This window comes from Triturus cristatus, chromosome 5_2 (assembly GCF_964204655.1).
Source record: "Triturus cristatus chromosome 5_2, aTriCri1.1, whole genome shotgun sequence".
NCBI lineage: Eukaryota > Metazoa > Chordata > Amphibia > Caudata > Salamandridae > Triturus > Triturus cristatus.
The window spans coordinates 371,259,464-371,285,775 of record NC_140588.1 but is presented as its reverse complement, the minus strand read 5'-3'; positions in this window follow the sequence as shown (position 1 = coordinate 371,285,775).

Below are 26,312 nucleotides of genomic sequence, written 5' to 3'. Positions count from 1 at the left end.
AGACCAGTTACATGTGTAGAAAGACGGTAAATCCAGCGTTGCTCCTTCTCGAACAAGATCGCTGGATTCGCCTGTTCAATAATGGTCCAATGCAGATCATCCACTGTGTGGTTAAAGCGTAGAAAGTGTTCAGTGAGTTTCGTAGTGCTTTTCTTACATCGAATGTTACTCCGATGCTCACCAATCCGTAACTTCACTTTACGCGTTGTCATCCCCACATATCATAGGTCGCAAGGACATGTAATTAAGTATACTACATCAGCAGTATTACAGTTGGTGTGACTCCTTTGCGTCCAGATTTTCCCTGCTTCAAGGGTTAGGATTTTAGTTGTAGAGGTAAGATAGCAGATGCTACATGACCCGCAGGGAAAATGGCCAAGAACCGGTGGGAGACCCCAAGCATTGAGGATAGATCTGTCCGTGGGTGTATCGGAATTCCGTGGTCTAGTGTGAACAAGGGAGTCCTTTAGACTGGTGGCCTTTTTGTACGCAAATAAAGGTTTATCCCATTTGATGTTGTTGCTCTCCAAAATACGCCAATGTTTCTTGATGGACTTAGAAATGGCATTGGAGGCGACATTATAAGTTGTCACACAAGTAAGTGGAACAGCTTGAGATGGTTTAGGATAGTCACAAAGTAAATTCTCACGTGGTTGATTTCTGGCCCTCTTACAACTAGCTGTCAAGATCTTGTCAGGGTACCCTCTTTGACGCAGTTTCTCAGTAAGTTCCTTGGACTGCGTACGGAAATCAGACAGATTACTACAGTTACGCCTGATCCGTAAAAATTGTCCGTACGGTAGATTCTCCCGTAACGGTCGTGGGTGAAAGCTTGAGAATGTAAGGAGGTTGTTTTTAGCTGTAGGTTTGTGATATGTTCTGGTCAGTAGCGTCCCACTGACCTTGGACACAATCACATCCAGAAATATCATCTCATTGCTATCAAAGGTGTAAGTGAATAGCAAATTGGGATCACGTGTATTAATCCACGCAAAAAATTCGCGTAGGATATTCTCAGGGCCCTGCCAGATGATAAAAATGTCATCTATGTATCTCTTCCAAAAGGAGAGATAAGGAGAGAACGGATTGGCAGGGTCCAGGATATGTTTACGTTCAAAATCGTAAACATATAGTCCCGCCACACTAGGCGCAAATGTGCTGCCCATAGAAGTCCCTGTACACTGGAGGTACAATGTACCTTGATACTCAAAAAAATTCTTTTTCAAGGCCAAAGTGGCACAATCAATCACAAAGCTTTTTGGTGTTTGAAAAGTCCAGTCTATAGAGTCTAAAGCTTCTCCAATGACCTTGATGGTATCGTCCTGGGGAATACTGGTGTAAAGACTCTCAATATCCAATGATACAAGAATGGTGTTGTCATTGTCAAATGTTAAATCTTGAAGGGATGCCCAAAAACTTTTTGTATCCCTCAGGTAGGTGACCGTGTTCTGGATTATTGTTTTTTTTAAAAATAATCACAGTAGATAGAAAGAGGCTCTAAAAGAGAGCCAATGCCCGATACTATAGGGCGACCTGGTGGGGGTGATATGTTCTTATGGGTCTTTGGGAGGGTGTAAAAGTAAGGCACTATCCCCTTACCCTTTGACAGAAAATCTGCTTCATGCTTGCTGATATAACCGCTACATTCAGCATGTTCCACAAGATTACAAATAGTGGCCCTCAGAGAGGAAGAGGGATCTGTGGTTAGTGGAATGTAATTCTTAGGGTTACCAAGTAGGCGTTTACATTCGAGATCATAATCAGTACTGTTCTGAATTACAATCCCACCACCCTTATCTGCTGGTTTAATCACGATAAGGGTATTGGATCGAAGTGATTGGAGAGCCTGAAAATCAACGGAACTCATGTTTTTGAAGGTCCCTTGGTCCTGAAAAGATTCCACATCATTAAAAACTGCCTGTTCGAACGCAGTTATCTCTGCTGGTATTGTGTGTGGTGGAGGTATAAAAGTTGATTTCAAGCGTAGCCCAGTATCACTGGAATGATCTGCAAGGACTTCAGATTGATTTCTTTCAAAAAAGAATTTGAGTTTAAGTTTTCTAAAAAACTCAGATAGTTCACAGTGTAACTTGAATCGGTCACAACGTGCAGTAGGGACAAACCCTAAACCCCTCTCAAGGACATCACTCTCACTCTGAGTGAGAACTACTGAGGATAAGTTGGTAACTAAACTTGTATGTTGTTGGCTGCGCCTTTGCTGCGTGTTTTGTTCCCCATGTTCTCCTCTTGTTGCCAATGAACCTGATTGCGTCCTCTTCTTCTCCCTCGCCCGCGTCTGCCTCTGTCCAAAAAAGGAGGACGAAATGAAGGTTGAGGGAAAGGAGGGAGCGGTACAAAGCCCGGGTTCCAACCCATCATTGGGAATTGTGCTTGTTGAAAATGGTTATGATAACCCAAATTACCTTGATTAGAGGGGGGTTGTTGCCACAAAGGTTGATATGGGTAAGGTCTATTTCTACCTCTGCCCCGCTGTCTAGACTTGGTACTGTCAGTACTTGACCCACTTGAGAATGAATCATTATCATCAGTGGTCTCAGATTGGTCATTGGTAGGTGCCGGCACTGTATAGTCTGGACTGGAATATGGATAGATCTTAACATAAGAGAAACGTTTCAGATCCTTCTGAAACTTCAAAGCTTTGGACTGTGTTAATGTATCTTTATATTCATTAATCTCCTTGTTAAGTTCATCCAGTTTCTTTTTATAGCCAGTCAAGGTGGTGCGAAAGTGTGTTTCAGATAACTGAATTTCAACCATAAGGGCCTCAGAAAGACGTAGCGCTGTTTTGATAATAAGGACGAGCCAGTCGCGCGTGCAGTGCCACGCGATTTGGGCCCAATCCCTCCTAAAAACAGGGTCTTCCAAAAAGATCCGAGGAGCATTTGTCACCAATAAGCCTTTAGGGGCCACATTATTACGTAAATACTCAGTGAGTATAGTTCCATGAAGGATTGTGCGAATGCGACTACGTTTTTGTTCAGTTAATTTGTCCCACTCATTAGTCTGTGATATGGTCTGTGCTATCGACGAATCAGCAAAAAGAGAGGGGTCCGCAAGTAATGCGTCCACCTCTGCATCTGTGTATGAGAGGCCTGTATTTTCCATGGTCGTGCCAAAAAAGTATCAAAACTGGAATTGGTCGTGCTCTCACAGCTGTGCGCTGCCTAGAATGATTTCAAACAACAAGAGAGAGAGGGTCAAGACACACTCTTAGTCCCCCTAAATTCCCCCTACATTCTAGGCAGCGCACAGCTGTGAGAGCACGACCAATTCCAGTTTTGATACTTTGGTGACAAATGCTCCTCGGATCTTTTTGGAAGACCCTGTTTTTAGGAGGGATTGGGCCCAAATCGCGTGGCACTGCACTGAGGGCCACTATTTGTAATCTTGTGGAACATGCTGAATGTAGCGGTTATATCAGCAAGCATGAAGCAGATTTTCTGTCAAAGGGTAAGGGGATAGTGCCTTACTTTTACACCCTCCCAAAGACCCATAAGAACATATCACCCCCACCAGGTCGCCCTATAGTATCGGGCATTGGCTCTCTTTTAGAGCCTCTTTCTATCTACTGTGATTATTTTTTAAAACCAATAATCCAGAACACGGTCACCTACCTGAGGGATACAAAAAGTTTTTTGGCATCCCTTCAAGATTTAACATTTGACAATGACAACACCATTCTTGTATCATTGGATATTGAGAGTCTTTACACCAGTATTCCCCAGGACGATACCATCAAGGTCATTGGAGAAGCTTTAGACTCTATAGACTGGACTTTTCAAACACCAAAAAGCTTTGTGATTGATTGTGCCACTTTGGCCTTGAAAAAGAATTTTTTTGAGTATCAAGGTACATTGTACCTCCAGTGTACAGGGACTTCTATGGGCAGCACATTTGCGCCTAGTGTGGCGGGACTATATGTTTACGATTTTGAACGTAAACATATCCTGGACCCTGCCAATCCGTTCTCTCCTTATCTCTCCTTTTGGAAGAGATACATAGATGACATTTTTATCATCTGGCAGGGCCCTGAGAATATCCTACGCAAATTTTTTGCGTGGATTAATACACGTGATCCCAATTTGCTATTCACTTACACCTTTGATAGCAATGAGATGATATTTCTGGATGTGATTGTGTCCAAGGTCAGTGGGACGCTACTGACCAGAACATATCACAAACCTACAGCTAAAAACAACCTCCTTACATTCTCAAGCTTTCACCCACGACCGTTACGGGAGAATCTACCGTACGGACAATTTTTACGGATCAGGCGTAACTGTAGTAATCTGTCTGATTTCCGTACGCAGTCCAAGGAACTTACTGAGAAACTGCGTCAAAGAGGGTACCCTGACAAGATCTTGACAGCTAGTTGTAAGAGGGCCAGAAATCAACCACGTGAGAATTTACTTTGTGACTATCCTAAACCATCTCAAGCTGTTCCACTTACTTGTGTGACAACTTATAATGTCGCCTCCAATGCCATTTCTAAGTCCATCAAGAAACATTGGCGTATTTTGGAGAGCAACAACATCAAATGGGATAAACCTTTATTTGCGTACAAAAAGGCCACCAGTCTAAAGGACTCCCTTGTTCACACTAGACCACGGAATTCCGATACACCCACGGACAGATCTATCCTCAATGCTTGGGGTCTCCCACCGGTTCTTGGCCATTTTCCCTGCGGGTCATGTAGCATCTGCTATCTTACCTCTACAACTAAAATCCTAACCCTTGAAGCAGGGAAAATCTGGACGCAAAGGAGTCACACCAACTGTAATACTGCTGATGTAGTATACTTAATTACATGTCCTTGCGACCTATGATATGTGGGGATGACAACGCGTAAAGTGAAGTTACGGATTGGTGAGCATCGGAGTAACATTCGATGTAAGAAAAGCACTACGAAACTCACTGAACACTTTCTACGCTTTAACCACACAGTGGATGATCTGCATTGGACCATTATTGAACAGGCGAATCCAGCGATCTTGTTCGAGAAGGAGCAACGCTGGATTTACCGTCTTTCTACACATGTAACTGGTCTTAACGATAATATCCCGTGGGGCACCGTTTTGAGACGCAAATGAATTGTCCTAAATTTTCACAAAGGCTGATTCTATTCTTGGGCTTAGCAATGATCATAGCTTATATGCTCCTTTTAACCTCCCAGGTGTTGATTAGGACGTCTTACAGATGTGTTATTCTTGATTCCGGTCAATATCAGTTTACTCGGGGTTTTAGCATAGAAGTGATACATTTTACATCGTCATGTCTGATGCTAACAAGACATTTGAATGTCGTTTACAACACGGACTACTCACCAAAATCATTTGATTAGTGACTGTCCCGAGTCTGTGATGTGTTTTGTCTTTCTATTCTCTATCGACGTTTAAAGTTTTAAACATTTCAATCACAAAAAAACACTCAACGTTCTAGTCTTTCCATTAGTCCGTTGTTTGTGTTCTTTTCTTTTTTGCAAACCGGATATCCGGTCAATGTGGAGATTTCTCCTATTTTTACCGCGATGATCACATTGATGCTGACTCCAGGCGAGGTGGTTTCGTTTAGGTTTACGAGCCAGGCAGTGGACTTGGAAGATGTGAGTACCAAAGACGGTTCTCTTTCCTTTTCTCCGATTTTTTCGTATGGCTCGTTGCTTAAGCTGACTTGACGGATTAACTTGGGGCTTTCGGGTTAATTATGTTCTTCCCGTTTATCCCCGACAGTTGTCCTGTAGTCCCGCCGCCCACCGTTTGCCTAAGGAGTACAGCCCTTTCTTTATACATGTGAGTGCCTTATTTTCGTTTGGTCACTAGTGCCTTTTATTGTAATCACACTGGTTTGGTATTTTTCCGCTAACTCGTTGGTCAATGTGTCCAATTGAGGAGTTCCCTAAATTAGGGTGTATATGCAATTAGCATTTATTTCTCAGTCACACACGATGTTAGAGTGCAGTCTGTGGGAACAACGAAATTCAATGGACCCTTTTGTTCCACATTAGACATTGCTTCAATCTGTTTTTTAACACACAGTATCACACAGTTAAGAGTCATTTATTGATGTGTTGCACTTTGTGTGATTATTTCCATACAGGTACCCTTTCGAGATCACGGAAGGCACATAACGAGAACCGTGAGTGTATCGGTTTCCAACACCTGAGGTCAGGGTAGGCTTTAGTAAGCTTATACCGCCCTGGTGTATTCTTTGTTCTGGTTAGGTCCTGATGAAAGCTCTATAAATTATACATAAGAAGCTGAAACATGTCGACCAATATGACCACCACTGGATGTATCTGACTCACTAACAGTCATGATTAGACATCCGTCACTGTTTTTAACGTCTAAGCTTCATCTTAATTAAATTTATTGGTGGATGAATCTTGACATTTTAAAAAATCTTTTCACCTTTTCTCACTGATAATCACAAACTTTTTAGTCTGGTCTTGCTGCTCCGCCTTAACATAGCGTCGTAGCACACTGGTGGTACACAAGGTACCCCCAGGAGAACCCCATGATGAAGCATGTCACCAACTATGTTGGTGAGTGAGGGTTCACTAACAACTTCAGATTGACTTGCAGTGTCACAACAGTTTTGTTATTAGGAATCACTAGTCCTATTATTTTCACACTCTTTTGTTGTTTTCTTCTTATAGTTAGAAATTAGCATTTAAAAAACCTTTGAAATTCACAGAAAAAACCATTGGTTTCAGGCACGTTATAGTTAGGAATTAGCATTTGAAAAACCTCAGAAATTCACTGAAAAAACCATAGGTTTCAGGGGTGTTATAGTTAGCTGGACTTTTCACTTGTACAAAACCATTGAAATTCCCCCGTTATAGTTAGTTCAGCTAACTATAACTCGCGCGCCCGCAATGCACTGCTGATGACGTCACATATTACATCACTGATGACATCACTGATGACATCTCAAATGACATCACTGATTACATCACTGATGACATCATCCTTGTGATAGAGTGGCAGACCTCCTCTCACCCTAATATAACCTTTGATACACACATTCAAAAATAGAGACTAAAATTTTCAAAACAATGGACATACCAATACCAGTTACAACAACCTCTTCAGTAATTCTAAGATCCACATACACATCCACTCATTCACCAACAGTCCTATACAGTCACTCATCATATGTACTCATACACCTATACATCCTGTTACACAATGCCACTCATCCATAGAGTTACTCACACACATAGTCACTCATGCTAATAAAGAATCAAACATACATTTACTTGCATATACAGTTATACACACACCACCACACTTACTTCTACGGAAACTTACACATACTTAGTCTTTTAAACAATCACTTATAGAAACACATACTTATTTATACAGGAACTATTTCAATCTCTCACTCTCACATATACTCACTTATATACACCAATAGTCACATATACTAGTTTAAAACATATGTAGTTACTCATAAAGACACTATTGAGACAGTCATTCACTCACTAACACACCCATACACACACTCATCCACCCATACAGTCCTGCACACATGCTGTCTTCAACACATACAGTGAGTCACTCATTCATGTACCTATGCACTACGTAATACCCCCCCCACCGAACCATGCAGACACTCAGACTGATACTCAAAAAACCAACTAATAACCTATATAGACACCCATGTAGCTACTCACCAACCCATGCAGCCACTTATACACAAAATGAAAGACTGATACAGATATTTACATATTTAAAAATTACTCACTAAGCCATGTATTCACTATGATACACTTAATCAGTCAGTTACACAATCAATTTTTCAAAAACAAATCATCCATTTAGACACTTATATACCCATTTATTCTTCCATCGACCTTGAGATATACATATATAAAACATATTTAATTTTCAGAAAAACACACATTCACTGGATGATGTCATCAGTGATGTCATCAGTGATGTCATTTGAGATGTCACTGACCATGTCATGAGTGATGTAATATGTGACGTCATCAGCAGTGCATTGCAGGCGCGCGAGTTATAGTTAGCTGAACTAACTATAACACCCCTGAAACCTATGGTTTTTTCAGTGAATATATATATATATATTCACTGAAAAAACCATAGGTTTCACACACGTTATAGTTAGGAATTAGCATTTAAAAAACCTTGCAAATTCACTGAAAAAACCATAGGTTTCACACATGTTATAGTTAGCTGGACATTTTACTGATAAAAAACCAATGAAATTCCACCGTTATAGTTACTGTAGGCAACTATAACTCACGCGACCGCAATCCTCTGCTGATGCTAATACTGTATTTAGACACTTATTTGCCCATGTCTTCTTCCAATAAATTTTAGCTATACATATATTACAAATATTTTTTTTTCATAAAGACACATATGTCATCAGCAGAGGATTACAGTCGCGTGAGTTATAGTTGCCTACAGTAACTATAACGGGGGAATTTCATTGGTTTTTTATCAGTAAAATGTCCAGCTAACTATAACATGTGTGAAACCTATGGTTTTTTCAGTGAATTTGCAGGGTTTTTTAAATGCTAATTCCTAACTATAACGTGTGTGAAACCTATGGTTTTTTCAGTGAATTTGTACGGTTTTTTAAATGCTAAGTTACTTTACGCCATTTGTGGCGTGCGCGCCCACTTAACGCAGTTCGTTCCGTGCGCGCACGGTGCACTTCGTGCACCGTGCACGCACAGTGAGCACGCGGTGCGCTTCGCGCACCGCGTGCCCACGTTACGCTAGATGGGCCATGAGCGCCCGATGCGCTTCGCGCACCGTGCGCACATGGAGGTCATATGAAAAGCATCGTTGTGACAGGTAAAATATAGGTTTTGTTTATCTCTGATGAGCCATGTATATATATATATATATATATATATATATTATCTACTGGCGGTCGCTAGTAGATAGCTATAGTTAGGATCGTTTTTCCATAGGAAATCTAAAAATTCTATTTTGAATAACTTTGGCGCCGGTTGACGAATCCTCGCAAAATTTTCAAAACAAATGGGGCGCTCCGCTCAGCTCCTACCCTGAAAGTCTCGGGGTGAATCGTCAAGCGGGGGCCGAGAACAAAGGGGGGTCCCAAAACGCGTTTTCCTAATGCATTTTTTCATAGGACCTTTAGTCGAAGGTACAGCCCGAACGGCTGAACAGAATTACTTGAAATTTGGCAGAGAGGTAGTCCTCAGGCCAGGGAAGTGCCTTGTGCAGGTCTGGTGTCAATCTGTTCAGTATTTCCTGAGAAAATAGCATTTAAAAGCATATAAATATCTATACGCGCGCAGTGTGCGCGCACTGTGCGCGCACGTGCGCGCGCGGTGCCGTGCGTGAGCGAAATTCTGATTGGTTGTTAGATGTCGGTAAACATTCGAATCGGTCAAAATCAGGAAATGTCGGCCGCCATTTTGTCTCTCGCACTGAAAAGGAGAGGGGGAAAAAAGGTGGAAAACGTGAAAAGGGGGCAGGGAAGAGAGTTCCTGACCCCCTAGCCTTTGTCAGGGGGTCACACAAGGACCCCCAAGGGGAAAAAACATTTAATTTTTTTTTAAAAAATCACGGGGTGCGCGCACAGTGCGCTCAGCGGACCGTGCGCCCAAAGCGCGCGCACGGTGCGCGCACGGTTGAAAAACCTTGGGAAAAAAATAAAATAATAAATACATAACTTAGCATTTAAAAAAACGTACAAATTCACTTAAAAAACCATAGGTTTCACACACGTTATAGTTAGGAATTAGCATTTAAAAAACCTTGCAAATTCACTTAAAAAACCATAGGTTTCACACAGGTTATAGTTAGGTGGATATTTCACTCGTAAAAAACCAATGAAATTCCCCCGTTATAGTTAGTTCAGATAACTATAACTCGCGCGACCGCCACTCTATCACAAGGATGATGTCATCAGTGATGTCATGAGTGATGCCACTGACCATGTCATGAGTGATGTAATATGTGACGTCATGAGCAGTGGATTACGGGCATGCGAGTTATAGTTATCTGAACTAACTATAACGGGGGAATTTCATTGGTTTTTTACGAGTGAAATATCCACCTAACTATAACCTGTGTGAAACCTATGGTTTTTTAAGTGAATATATAATATATATATATATATATATATATAATTATATGGAAAAAGCAAAGGTTACAGGGACAAAAAATTCAGCCGTTATAGTTACCTGAGCTAACTATAAAGTGCAGCTAATGACCTCACAGATTACATCACTTATGACATGGTCAGTGGCATTTCAAATGACATCACTGATTCCACTATACACCACTCCACTCTGCGGTATTTGAATGTACGCCACTCCACTGCCTGCAACTGCACTATATGCTTTTCCACTATACGCCACTCCACTCTGCGCCACTCCACTCTGCTCCACTTCATTGTATGCTACTCCTCTATACGGTACTTCACTGTACGGTATTTCAGTATACACCACTACAAGGTATGTTACTATTGTCTATGCCACTATATGCTATTCCACTCTATGCAAACACACTCTACGCCACTACAATGTGCGCAAGTCCACTCTACACCACTACACTTTATGGTATTATACCCCACTACACTGTACTCCATTCCAGTTTACCCACACCACTGTATGGCACTCTACTGAATGCTACTCCACTGTACGCCAGTACACCCTGTGCTATAGCACTCTATGCTACTTCACTGTACGACACTCCACTCTATGCTATTTCATTCTGTGCTGCTCCACTGTACTCCACTCCCCTCTACGCCACTCAAGTGTATGCAACTCCACTCTACACCACTATATTCTATGCTATTCCATTGGAGCACACTACACGGTATGCCATTCAACTGTATGGTATTCCATTCTACCTCAGTCCATTGTATGCCGCAACATTCAACTCTACTCTTCTATACTATATGCCACTCCACTGTGCTCTAGTCTACTATATGTTATTCCACTGTACGCCACTACACTGAACATTATTCCACTATCGTCTACTACATTGTACGACACTTAACTATACGCTATTCCATTGTATTCCACTCTACATCACTCCAGTGTACACAACTCCACTCTACGCCACTCTGTCCTATGCTATTTCATTGCACCCCAGGGCACTGTATACCACTACACTGTATGCTATTCCACTCTACTCCACTCCACTGTACACCACTAAACTGTGCACCACTCCGGTGTATGCCATTCCACTGTAGGGTACTGCACTCTATGCCACTTCACTCTATACTATTTCACACTATACCACTGCACTCTATGCCACTCAACTCTACACTGTTACACTGTACACAACTACACTCTATGCCACTCTACTGTATGGTGTTCACACCACCACATTCTACTGTAGGCCACTCCACTCTACTCCGCTACATTATATGCCACTCCACTGTAAGCTAGTCCACTATATGTGATTCCACTGTACTCCACTACACTGAACATTATTCCACTATCAGCCACTACATTGCACTACACTTAACTGTACGCTGTTACACTGTATTCCACTCTACATCACTCCAGTGTAGGCAACTCCACTCTACGCCACTCCATCTTCTGCTATTTCATTGTACCCCAGGCCACTGTATGCCACTACACTGTATGCTATTCCACTCTACCCCACTCCACTGTACACCACTAGAATGAACCCCACTCCACTGTATGTCATTCCACTGTACGGAACTGCACTCTACGCCATTCCACTCTACGCCGCTTCACTCTATGCTATTGCACGCTATGCCACTGCACTCTACGCCACTCAACTCTACACTGTTACAATGTACGCAACTATACTCTATGCCACTCTACTGTATGGTGTTCACACCACCACATTCTATTGTAGGCCACTCCACTCTACTCCACTACACTATTCGCCACTCCACTCTACGCTACACTACGATATGGTATTCCACTCTACGCCACTCCATTGTGCACCACCACACTGAAGGTTATTCTACTTTATACAACTACACTCTACAATGCTCCACTGTATGATATTTCAGTGTTTTCTACTCAACTATACTCTAGTCCCATCTAAACCCCTCCAGTGTACACCACTCCACTCTATGGCACTCCATTCTACCCTATTTCCTTGGACACTACTCTACGCTATGCCACTTAACTGTATGTTATTCCACTCCACTCCATTGTATGCTGCTGAATTCAACACTATTGCACTGTATACCACTCCATTGCACTCCACTCTACGTTATTCCAGTCAATGCCCCTCCACTCCACTCTACCCTATTCAATTCTACTCTGCTGTACAACTCTCTACTCCACTGAAAATAATCTATGCTCCTGCACTGTACCACATGATGCTCCACTCTTAAGCACTTCACTATACAACACTTTACTCCACTCTATGCAAGTGTACACCACTCTAGTTTACTCTATGCCACTGTGCAACACTCTACTACACCCTACGCAACTCCCTCTATGTCACACCACCCAACATTACTCCACTCAACTCTATCAAATACTACTCCACTCTACTCTACTGTACTAAATATTATTCCACTCTATGCCACTCCACTTCACCAAACTCTATGACAATCAACTCTACAACACGCAATGTCACTCCCCTCTAACACCCTTTACTGCATGTTACTGTACTCTACTCCATTGCAGTCTTACAACACTCTAATCCATTCTGTGCCACTAACCTTTACTCAACTGTATGACACATTCCAAGAGTGTATCAAACTGCTGTCCACTCCACTGCATACCACACCACTCCACTGTATAACAGTTTCCTGTACTCTGTGCTACAACAGCCCACTGTACTCCACGCCACGCCAGTCTACTCTACAACATAACACTACACTCTGTGACACTTTAATCCAGTCTATCCTACATGACTCCAATCAACTACACTTCACTATATTCCACTATACAATACTTTTCCGCACTATAAACCACTGTTGAACGCTCTTCTCTACAAAGCTGAACTCAACCACACTTTCCTCTGCTCTTTTCAACTGTAATCTACAAAACTCTACTACAGTCTATGCTGCTCTACAACACTGTACTCCAGTACATCTGTGTACACTTCACTTTAGAAATGTATACTCAACTCTATCCAGCAACACAATACTGTACAACACTGTACTCCACTATACAAGACTTTTCAACTCTTTGCAACACCACTCCACTGTACTGTACATCACACCACTTCAATCTATGACACTTCACCCAACTGCACGCTATGCCACTGAATTGTCATGCACTCCGGGCCAATCTATTGTATGAGATGCCTCTCCACTCTATCACACTTTACTTCACTGTACGCTACACTCTACTCCACTCCCCTGTATTACACTTTACAATATTCCACTCTTTGATACTGCACTGTACAACACTGTCCTCCACTGTACTGTACGATCTTCCACAGAATAATACTCAATTTGACGACACTGCATTCTAATATTTGAAACACATTTTTGACAAACAAAAAACCTTGAACTTTAAAGAAAAAAGACAAAGGTTAAACCTTAGTTATAGTTAAGGAAACTTAATTTTTTTCCTATAAAAACCAAACTTAAAATACACAATCACTAGAAATTATGAAGTTATATTTATAACTTCCAATTACAATTTATCCACCATCTTCAAAATATTATAAGTAGCACACCTCCAAACACACTCTTTTCAGCTCACTAGCCAGATAACCCTAACTTTAACTCGCGACTCTACCATGGACTGTTATGACGTCATTTGAGATGTTATAGGTGTTGTTATGAATACTATGATTTCACATGCTATCACAAAAGTTGGGTTAAATATCCCTTTGAAAAGTAATGTGCTCATCTGAAGTTTATTCTTCACCAAAGATGTTGTGTTGATGGTACATAATTTGAATGCTCTGCAAGCTCTCCTTGCGGCTTTGTCATGCTTTTGTAAGAACAAAAAGATGCAATCAATATCTCTAACACTAAACGGATGATTATAGTTCCCAAACATCACCAAAAAGTATTTCTTTCAATTACTTGGGGGTCAGAGGTAAGGTCTCATTTAGAGGAAGGTGGTAGTAGGTCATCTCTCAAAAGAGGAAGATAATCTGCTCTACTTCCTTTCTACCCGTATTTGCAGCGTGGGGAAAGCAGAATTTCCAACTGTGGAGCCACTCCTGGAATCCTCCGTACAGCTTTACAGAAGCAGCTGTGCCTAAGTCGATTGGTGCGAAGTCTCACTGGGATGTATACATTAGTAAGGGCCCAAAATCTGGTAGTATGCTTAGGGATACTTCTGCATAATTGATGTTTTGGGGCAGGATTGAATAACTGAAGATGCACTGAGCAAAGACCACATGGCACCATTAACATACGGTGCAGATGTAGGGATTTCTGAACTGTTCCCCTATCTTGATAGCAGAGAACAATTTTCAGCAAATTCTTTTTCAACTCCGTCAGAGCATTCCTATGAAATATTTGCAACCAAAAGTTGCCCTGCACAGGGCTCCTCTATCAGCTGACACCTTCTATATCCTCTACCATCTAACATCTCTTTTTTGGTCTGTTTTTGATCGGATCCCAATGTCATTGTGTGTTGTTCCCAGCTGCAGAAGGTACTTGACCTGCTTGTTCCATCTGAACATCTGCAGTTCTGACATTTGGCAGTCCAATTATGATCTTTGGACCTTCGACGTGTGTGGAACCTACTGCTGTGGAAGCCAAGGAGCTATGCCCTAATCTTGAAGACATCCTTCGCAAAGAAAGAGAAGCTTCATATTTTTAAACGGAAACACTGTGGAGCAAGGAGACACTACTTGCCTATTAGCTGAACGTGTCTCCCTCCACTGAATATAAAAAACATTTCTACATATATCTTGGGGAGGTGCTTAGAACAGTTTCCGAAAGGCTCACATCCAGTGGAATAAACCAGTTTCGTCTTGGACACTTTCTGAGAGGCTTGGGACCCTCTTGTCTGAAAAAAGTGTGCAGACTTCACTTTAAATTTGTGAAACCGGCCAGTCTCTGTACCTACCCTAAAAGAAAAGAACTCTTGCTATTTTGTAGTCAGATGAAGCATTGTCCCACTGATGCAATCCTTAATTTACAGGATGAACACTCTTTGTTGTGGGATTTAAGGAGAGGCTGATTGTAACGTTGAGTGCTTCTTTTGATACTTACTAGTCCAATTAGTAGAGCTCGAAGTTGAAAAGATTATTTGCATCCTTCACCAAGTGCTATGAAAACTTTGCAGCTTATGCTGTTTTTCACTCTAATGACATCTACCTTGCAGCAACTTATCTCTACTAGACATTTAGGGCCAGATGTACAGACACAGAATGGGTAAAACTGTTAGATACATCTAGCCCTTAATGCTACAAAAAATGGTTCTGCGAGATATTTTTGTCCAGAACAGTTGGGCCCTTAGTGGCTAAGTTAGTCAGGAGAGGGGACACCGGGCGCGTTTTCCACATGTGGAAAACAGACACACCCAGTACAAACTCTAGGGTTCCGAGCTTAGGGCACAGACGCCGCCTAAAGTGCGGGAGGGGAGTGGGCACTGCTTCCCCGCACAGCAGCGTCTGAGCTTGTCCTGGCCTCAGCATCCTCCCTAACACCTCACTGAGACTGGCAGTGGACCCTGTGCTCCCAAAGCAGGTGGTAAATGAGGCCTTTAGTGTTTTCATTCTCACTGGTATTGCACATTGAATTCATTCATAAAACGTAGTCTTGCAGAGAAAAATGTTACATTCATTTTCCAGTGCGGAATTTTATTTCACATTTGCAAGAAGCGTGAATTGCAGGCCCTGGTCTTGTTTGGCTAGGTTCAGTTCGGACGTAAGTTACATCACTTTATGGAGAGAATTTTTTTTTGCATGCGGAAGGGAAACCGGGGAATTTTGAAACCTTTGTACACCACTACTTTTAATTGCATTTCATTCCAGGTGTCTAAATAGATGTTTAATGTGTTTTTATATTGTTTTCTGCGCGCTACAGAGACAAATAAACAATATGGTGATGATTATAATTCAATTTTGGCTGGACAACCGTTTGTAATAAAGGTAACAAATGTGTTTTAATCTAAGCCAAATGTAAAGTTAAGAGCACATTTTATTGATGAATGAATAATAATTAATACTAGACAATGGATTCAAGGCGTGTGTGATGATTTAACGAACAGTGGATCAGTGTATTTACTGCAGTTGCCAGTGTTTAACCCTGTGCTTGCAGGTTCGAATCTAATTAGGTCTAAGTAGGTCTATTCTAACTTTATAATCTGCTGCCGAGGGCTTTACCAGTTGATAAAGGCCCTGAATCTGAGTCATGGGGCTCAGGCCAATAACAAAGCCTGAGGCAGAAGGGTTATGTTGCTATTACAACATTCCACCCACTGAGGGTAAAATGTTCTAAATTAAAAAGGGAGAAACAGAAAGACAAGCATTAGAATGTTGGAGTAAAAGGCTTATACCAGCTATTATTAGCCAAGAGCCACTTCATTGTCTTTAATGGACCTCCCAACATTCTAATGTTCTAATCAACTTTTGATTCTTTTGAGGTCAATAAAGTGCTGAGTGTTGAGTCTTGTAACAATACATCAGTCAGTGAATTGAAACGTGATGATCTGAAAGTCACAAGTTTGAATCCTGACAATGATGGGTCATCCTTCCATATTTCTGAGATTAGAAAATTGAATACCATTACAGTGTTATTAGAAACTTCCGTTATTCAGAGCAGAAGTATGTTTTGAAGCACTTTTCAAAAACAAGTTAATACGTTTGTTATCAGTGTCACGTAATGTCTTTGTGATTGAGTATGGTATAAAGTAGATGGCTATGTTGCACTGATATTAATGGTGAAGGAAAGTATTGTTTCTGTTACATACTTCAAAATAATCCCATTATTGGTTTTACAATATCTTTCAAAGACCAAATTCTCAGTTTGCAATATCTGAGTTTTTAACTGTATTTTGGGGGAATTTCAGAGATGTTTTTAGAAAGAACAATTTCATGAGTTACTTCTAACTGTTGTTTGAGTTGATATGAGTAGTGGTGAATGATAATGCCACTGTATGATTTTGAAGACTATCCTTTTTTGTGCATGATGATTTCTGCTATGTGCAGGTCCTGAACAAAATAATCTTGTGACTGTCCACCACTGCATGCTGCCTATGTTCATATGCAAGTGTTACTTGTCACAGGCGAACAGACTTCCATACAGTCAACTGCAGATGCAGTCTGCAATTTAAGCCCAAGTCTGGTAACTCAATCTTCATGAAAATCTGTCTAGCAGCACCAAAGATATTAGAAATCAAAGCTAGTTTGACAAGTCTTCTAACATTGCTAAACTTGCCAGATCTCCATGAATTCTGGGAGGCCTGCAGTGAACTTAAAAAAACATAACAACAGAAAACTAAAAGTACTGTACTGCCAAATTTTGTCCTGATTTGTCTTAGGGTGCCAAAGTTATTAGCAAATTAAAAAATGTTTTGCCTCACATCTTTGCCATGCACCCCTGTAGAAACTACATGAAACATATTACACAAGCATTAAGATAAACAAACAAGTGTCTGCCTAATTTCATGCAGTTATATGAAACAGCATCAACGTCATTAGCAAGTCAAAGAGCTTGATCCCCTGTTGGGACCGATAAGCCCCTCGAATTGTGATGGATGTGTACCCCTTCCCTGACTGCCCCAACTGTAATAATTTCTTGATCCCTGGTGTAGATTTGTGTTGTCATGGGCGAACATGGATCATGTGTGTTGCATAACATAAGCCTCTCTCACGGATCACAGTCTTTTTGGAGCAGGAGGGGTGCCCATAGTGCTCCCCTCATGGTAGTACAAGGCTACTGCCTTTGCCAGGAGTTCAAGCAGCACAAGTGTGACAGCATAAGTGTAGTGGTTGCAACATACCGTGTAGTGATCAGTAGGAGTGAACAGGCCTTGTTACCTGTGCCAATGGAGTGAAGCTCACTTATTTAAAGTTCCTCTGCTGTGGTCTTAATTCACCCTTGACCAACATCAGTTTGGTGCGTAGTGTTATGCAGTGCGTGTGTGCTATACACGTGCTGGGTGTATGTGTGCCTGTAAATGGTACAATACAGAGATGATGCAGTGCTGTGCAATGCATGTGTGTTTTAGATATATACTGGGAGTATGTGTGCCTGTGAAAGGTACAATACATGGGAGATGTAGTGCTTTGCATTGTGTGTGTGTTATATGTATGTGCTGTGTGCATGTGTGGCTGTGAACGGTACAATACATGGGGTATTTAGTGCTTTGCAGTGTGTGTGTGTGTGTGTGTGTGTGTGTGTTATATGCATCTGCTGGCTGTATGTGTGCCTGTGAATGGTACAATACATGGAAGGGACCCTGGCAATTGGATCCCTGTAGCGAGGTATGAAGAGACAGATGCTGCACTGATCGTGTCATTACCTGTGTACAGGTTACAGTTTGTTACCCCCTTATGCCAGAGGCGTACCTCTTCCAGGTGGGGCCACAGTGAAGATTACTGTAATGGCAATCTGGGCGTAGCCCATGTGAGGATTGAAGTTGATGATCCTGCATGCCAGGTGGGTCCACTGTGAAGATTAATGCAATGCTGATGAGGCCAAAGCCCGCATGCGGAGTGAAGTCAGCAACCCCATTTGCTAAGTGAGGTCAGCGTGAAGATTGCTGCGGTACCTGTCAGGCTGTAGTACATGTGCAGAGTGAAGACGGTGACCTTGCAAGCCAGGGGGGCCACTGGGAAAAGGCAAGGAGCGTGGTCTGCTCGACACCATTATAGAGAAAAGGAGGCCACCTTAGTGAAACGTTTTAGCCCAAGACCAGCACCAGTAGCGTCAAATCCCCCCACCCCCCATCTCTGGGGAATATCCCAGAAAACGTACCTACATCAGGGGTGAATCAAGGACCGCTGCTTTTGTGGGACTGCTCATAAGGAACTTAAGGAGACCCAACCGCTGACCCTCCAGGGCCTCTGTGAAGAACTCAATGAAGACAGCTGCTACAGCTTCAGCTCCAACAAAGGTGGTGCGTTTGGAGACTCCAGTTGAGAAGGTCCTGCTGGTGTGGGTAAAACTGATTTATGGGCCATTTGCCCTGGGGAATCTTGCCTGCAATATAGTGCTTCGGCGCTGGAACACTTTTAACGTTAATAAAGAGTCGGAGTGGGACTCCTCAGACTCGAACTACTGGTGGGGCTTAACCTGAATGCCATCAGAGTGAATGGAGACTGACCACTACCACTTACGAGAGTAAATTGAGAATCAGGAAGCTGCCTGTTAAAACCCTAGAACTCTGACCTCAGGGAACTGTTTGCATTGTTTGTGAATGCCATGTTTTACTTTGTGTTGGCATATACATACTCCTTAAATTCATAGAAGCAAGCATTTGAATGGACAATACTGATTGTATTTTGAGTGTGAGCCTGTGTTCATCCCCCCATGTCTAGCTCTGCCCCACCTGAGAAGCATTGGACTGCTCGACTCTTGCTACCACTGAGAGTTAAGTGCTGAAGGGATAACTGGCCTAGTTATTCAGGACCCAAAGTAGGTCAGACCCGGGACATTAGTAGTAAATGGCCTTGAACCCCACAGTTTGTCCCGGTGGCTCTTGCTTGCCCTGTGTCCCTCTGAACGGGGTTCTGACACACCCCTCCTTTAACTATGCTGCTCCCACCCCACCAGACACTTCTCAACGGAACCTGAAATCCCTGCACTGGGCTTAACTTGCTAACAGGGTTCAAAATTTCATGGTAATTCAGTAAACAAAGCAAGCTATCTTATTAATAAATTAACACTTTTAACCCCCTTTTGAACAGTGCCTCCACTTGACAGATATGTATGAAACTCACAATATTGAGATGAAGTATGTTCTGTGTCTGCTGATTTTTGTGCAGATTTATAAAACTGTGCCAATGTTATTAGCCAAAGATTTCTGACCCCCCTGCTTTATTTCCAACACTCACCCAAAAACCTGACTTTCCAGCCCTGGGTTTAACTTGCTAACAGTCTGGAAATTCCATGCAGGTTTAGTAAACAGCACCAAAGATATTAGCACATGAATAGCTGTCTTCCTTAACTTTTACTACATCCCCTGATCAATTTGCACAAAGCTTGCCATACACACAGAAGACAAAACATTTTATATTTTATGTAGATTCATCAACGGATGCTACAATTATAATATATTGCTGGTTAATAAATAATAAATAATTTAAGGTTATTGTTCAGTTAGATGAGTACTTTAATGATTTATGATACTCTAATATATGTAATGAGGAATTTAAAGATATATATCAATATGTAAAGGAAACTCAAAGCTTTCTAAGCGTTACATGTAGATGATCATAACTTGAGGACAAAATGGAAAACTAAGGTGAGATGAATGAAAGGCTGTTTATGCTTTTTTGTAAGTTTATTCATTTGGGAGTTCGTATTGAATATTTACCTTATATTATATACACTTGCAGATTGAAGTGCATTTCTCTAATAAAATTTAGTTATTGGCAGTGTTAAGGCTGCGCACTGTATATTTTTAGCTGATCAGGTGGTAAGTAGATAATTACTTGTCTACTGTGAGTATCTAGTTCAATTTGGAACTATGTAATTTGTGAAGTACTTGAGATGGTTTGTCAATAGTTAATGAATTGTAAATTTGTCATCGGGAGTATGATTGTTCCATGTATCAGAAAGTATCTGTATCTTTTGATAACTTCCTACTGTTTCCCCTTATATTCTTATTTTTCATTTTTCTCACTGTTATATGGGGTTTCATTGTCTGTACCCAGATTTTTGTTTGCAATCTTGCGATGTACACCTTTCATGATAATTTTGAGTAGTTTAATAACTTGAAATATTCTGTCTGTATAAGGAGGTAAGTTGAGATATAATGAGTATATATGGAATTGATATTTGAATCAGTGCTTGGATTTGGTTATGTTATTTGAAGAATTATATTGAAGGTTATTTGAACCATTATATATGCATTTATATGCATATATACCACCACTGTGTGATATAGATATATATTCTATTATATATTTATATTAACCAGTGCTGGTCTTCACTGTGTAATTATAGTAGTTACAAAAAAAAGTTCATCCACAGTAGCTCCTTCCTATAAAGTTACGGGGTGGTCAGTGATGTCATCAATTATAGCATAATGTCATTTTAACCTATGTTTTTATCATAAAATATATATGTATCTGTCTACCAATGTTAGGGTGCTGTTAAGTGGCTGACAAAATGGTTAGGCTGAGTAAACAGATTCAGATTTGGAAAGAGGATGCTATACTTATGCAGACATTGCTCTCTTTAGCTATTCTTTAATAATACATTATGTATCAAATTACCAAAACCCCACATCTCCTCTCACATTTTTTACCCTCAGGTTTCATGCCGTCATTAACATCTCCAGGCTCATTTACTTCACCCTTTTCTACATACAGGAAGGCATTATATGCACTAGCTCATATTCCCAAAAAATGGTATTCAGGAGTGCCTCACTTTTGTTGTAAGCTAGAGGGAGAATAAGGAATCTGACGCTCAGGGCACAGTATGCCAAAGTATAAATAGAATTATTATTAGTGCAGTGCTGAAAAGAGAAGGGGCGTCAACCCTGCATCCCACAACACATAGATAAGAAAGTTAAAACAAATCTCTCAGCACACGCAATAGTGTTTTAGTACATATGAGTCTTCAGTGGTCCTTTTTGTTCTCCAGTTCTTTCTATAATTGAGTTTTTTTATTCCTCTGCCAACCTGCCACACATGTTTTGTCTGTGGGTGTGGCACCCAACGCCTTCCTCAGGGCTAGAAATCAAATTTGAAGCCCATCTTAAACAATATATACAAAATCAGGACATTGTGTTCAATGGCCATGTCAGTCAATTTGGTCAATTTTATATTGGTGAAGTTAATGGTGGAAACGTGTCTCTTAATATTTTTGGAGTGGTTCTCATCACAAACAGTTTCCACATTACAAGCTTAGGTGCGTTAATGCGCCACCTGTGTCTTTTGCTACTACAACCTAGTTAGCGGTCAATTTTAGGATTGGCAAGTATGTCATATTCCCAGATAGTCATGCACGGAATCAACAATCAATGTGTGTGAATGTGCATTTATATTGGTATAACCACAAGCTAACCCAATGTCAAGTGACACAGAAAGTCAGTGATCACCCTTCTGTCAAAATACCTGTAATTCTCAGTTGCACTCTAGGGAATAGGAAATAAGAAAAAGTCTTGTGAGCGTTTGTTCACCCCTTTAAGGAAAAAACTGTAATGTTGTCTCAAATATTATGTTCACGTACCTGAGGTCAATTTAGTGTATCCACTGATTGAGTAAACTGTTGCCTCACTTTTGTATGGAAGACAAAATGCTAGCGCTCTAGCTGTTCATTAGAAATCTACGGTGAAGCTGCGCTTGATTACTAAGGAGTAAACTGACAGACTACTGCTGATGTTCGAAGTACATGTTCGACTCTGCATGTCAGAATGTTTTAATAAAATGGGTGAGGAAGATATTTGAAAACTCAAAGAAAATACCACCTCATTTTAGCATTCTAGAACACTAACCAAAATTTCTATGACACAACGAACCCCTCATTTCTGCATTGGCCTGGAATTGGTTCCCATTTAATCTTTGTGACATCCAGAATGAATCCCAATTTCAGAAAGCTTTTAAAACATCATCATCAGCAGGCTTTATTTCAACAATGCTTGTCATAAAAAGCAATATGGTGCACAGTACATAATGATAAAAAAGGATAAATAGATCTGAGTGGTTAACCTACAGTCAACATTGCATAAAAGGCTAAGGTGCCGATTCCGATCCTGGAGAAACCGGGTGCGAACTGTCGGACGGAGCATTTTCTCCGTCCGACTCGTACCCGGCAAAAAACATTACAAAAATGCAAGTACGATTCACATGGAAACACTATTTCCGTGCGAATCGAACAAAACACCGACTGACGAAAATATACATACAAATGTGATCCGGGAAAGCGCCGACGTGACGTCGGGACGCATTCTGGCTACCTTTCACGAACCAGGAAGTACGATCCGCACCGACATCACCCCGCACGGATTATATTCTCCGGCTGCCAAAAACTGCCGGGAAATCAGGACGACGCGCACAAGGAGCACCTGTACGCGATGGACAGCCATGGACCCCAACCTATGCGTCATCCAGGCCCTCATAGCAGTCCACCTGCTCTACAGGAACCGACGCAGATGCTGCAGAAGGTCAGAACAACACCCAGGGGCAAAGGGGGGGGCAGGGAACATAACCCCCACCCAAGTCCCAAATCAGACATGCCCTGGACATACCGGACCTGCAGGACCTGGTCACTTCGAGGGGGTGGGGGCGTGTCCAGCAACGCAAGCGTCCGCCACAACGGAAGTGGATGTTGACGCGAACCTGCAACACAACAATTCCGGTACGTACCGTACCCACGCCTTAAGAGTGTGGGTACGGGTCGTACCACACCCACTCCTACGTCACCCCAACAATGGCGGTACGGCCCGTACCCACGTTCCAAAGGCATGGGTACGGGCCATACCAGCATCGTTGGGGTGATGTAGGGGTACGTGTGGTACAACCCGTACCCACCCTCCGAAGGCCTGGGTACGGTGTGTATCCCTACGGCACCCCATTGGGGGTCCGCACCCTATCCAGGCCTCAAGAGCGTGGGTACGGGTCGTACCACGCGTACCCCTACAGCACCCCAACAATGCTGGTATGGGCCGTACCCAAGCCTGCAGATCGTGGGTACGGGAATGTACGGAGTGTACCCCCACCCGTGTATCAATGGAGCATACCCACACCCCACCAGTGTATGTACAGAGCGTACCCCCACCAGTGTATGAATGGAGTGTACCCCCACCCGTGTATGAATGGAGCGCACCAACACCCCACCAGTGTATGTACGGAGCGTACCCCCACCCATGTATGAATGGAGCGTACCCCCACCCGTGTATCAATGGAGCGCACCAACACTCCACCAGTGTATGTACGGAGCGTACCCCCACCCGTGTATGAATGGAGCCCACCAACACCCCACCAGTGTATGTACGGAGCGTACCCCCACCCGTGTATGAATGGAGCGTACCCCCACCCGTGTATGAATGGAGCGCACCAACACCCCACCAGTGTATGTACGGAGCGTACCCCCACCCGTGTATGAATGGAGCGCACCAACACCCCACCAGTGTATGTACGGAGCGTACCCCCACCCGTGTATGAATGGAGTGTCCAACACCCGTGTATGTCCCGAGCGTACATGCCCAGACACGGGGTGGGTGCAGAGTCCTCCCAGCAGTGCCCAGACGGGGAACTACCTTTACAACGCAACTTTTACAACGCTATGCTATTACAACGCATTTTTTACAACGCAAAAGCTTTTACAACGCATGCTTTTACAACGCATGCTATTATATGGTAAGTACTTTTACAACGCATATACCATTACAACGCATTCTTAGAAAATGCCTTTACAACGCATGCATTTACAACGCATGCATTTACAACGCATGATGTTATATGGTAAGTACTTTTACAACGCATATACTATTACAACGCATTTTTTAATTTTGGGATTTTAATTTAAATAAATATATATCGTATAATTTTTTTTATTTTTATAAAATATAAATTTAAAAAAGTGAGTAGTTTAACATAATATTAATACTTGAGTATTTTTCTAATATAAAAGAGTATTTTTTAAGTTAAATTAATACTTTAGTATTTTTCAAAATAGAAAGAGTATATTTTAATTTAATTTTAAAAATATAAGTGTGAGTAGTTTAACTAAATATTAATACTTGAGTATTTTTGTAATATAAAAGAGTATTTTTTAAGTTAAATTAATACTTGAGTAATTTTAACTAAATATTAATACTTGAGTATTTTTCTAATAAAAAAGAGTATTTTTTAAGTTAAATTAATACTTGCGTATTTTACAAAATAGAAAGAGTATATTTTAATTTAATTTTAAAAATATAAGTGTGAGTAGTTTAACTACATATTAATACTTGAGTATTTTTCTAATATAAAAGAGTATTAATATTAATAATAAAAGAATTGTATTATGAGGATTTAATATTTGATTAATTTAAATTTAAATTAAATATGTAAATAAAATTGAAATAAGGATTATTATTAAATATTAATACTAGACCAATAATTTAAAATTAATAACAGTAAATTATAGAAAAAATTAGTATTAAGAAAGATTAATACTAGAGTATTTTTAAGTTTCTTATATAAAGTTTAATGTTTGTCCAAAAAACAGGAAGAGTACTTTTTGAGTATTATAATAAAAAATTAGAGAAATGTTAAAAAAAAATAACAATATTTTTAATATTAAAAGAGTCATAAGAAATGCATTTCAGAAATAATAATACCTTAAGAAAAAAGAGCAGGAAAAAAAGAACTTACTTTAAAAAAAAATTCCCACGCTTTTGCATTGAAGTCTATGAGCTTATTTGTCCTTCATTTATTTTGGCAGCTTCAGAATATAGAACCCGCGGAACAAGAAAAGAAGGATCAGAAAGCGAAGAAAGAGCAAGTTTTGAAGGAAAAAGAAAATAGAGTCGAGGTAAGGAACACATTTAGTAAATTTACATTAAAAAAGTTACATTTTTAATGAATAAATTACAATTTAAAAAATAATAACAGTAAACAAATAATGTTTTCAAAATATTTATTTATTGAAAAATCCTTAAAAAATAAACCATATTTTTATTTATTTTTGCATAGCAAGTAACATTTTTTAGAAAACATATAAATATTTTAATTACATTTTTAAACATTTATTTACAGATTAGTTAAATAAAGTAGTCCGTTATAAATATTGATGCACGCGATGACGTAATGACGTGAGCGTCGACGTAATGCGCCATTTTGAAGAGCATCGGAGGAGGAAGCAGCAGGAAGCTGATCTGCGTCCAGGTAGGAAATATTTTCACTTTAAATTATAGATTAAACCTTTAATAGTGATACATATATAGTGAGGAAAGAATAAGGAGAGGTTGCGGGAAAACTAATTGATGTTTTAAATGTTTTTAAACATGTCCACAATAATGTCATTAATGTATGCCTATGTCGGGTCGCGAAAAGTTATTTGTTTATTAAAAAAATGTATGTAACTTTTTAAAAATTTAGAGTTACTGTTCACAAAGTTTATTTCTTTACTTCGGAACTAAAAAAAGTGATTTTGATCTTCATTTCTAAGTGAAAAAAAAAGTAGCGTACTCGTAAATTTTGGGAATTAATGATTGAATACAAATTGGTGTTTATGCAGCAATGTGCATTTTGGATTATGGCTTGACATGT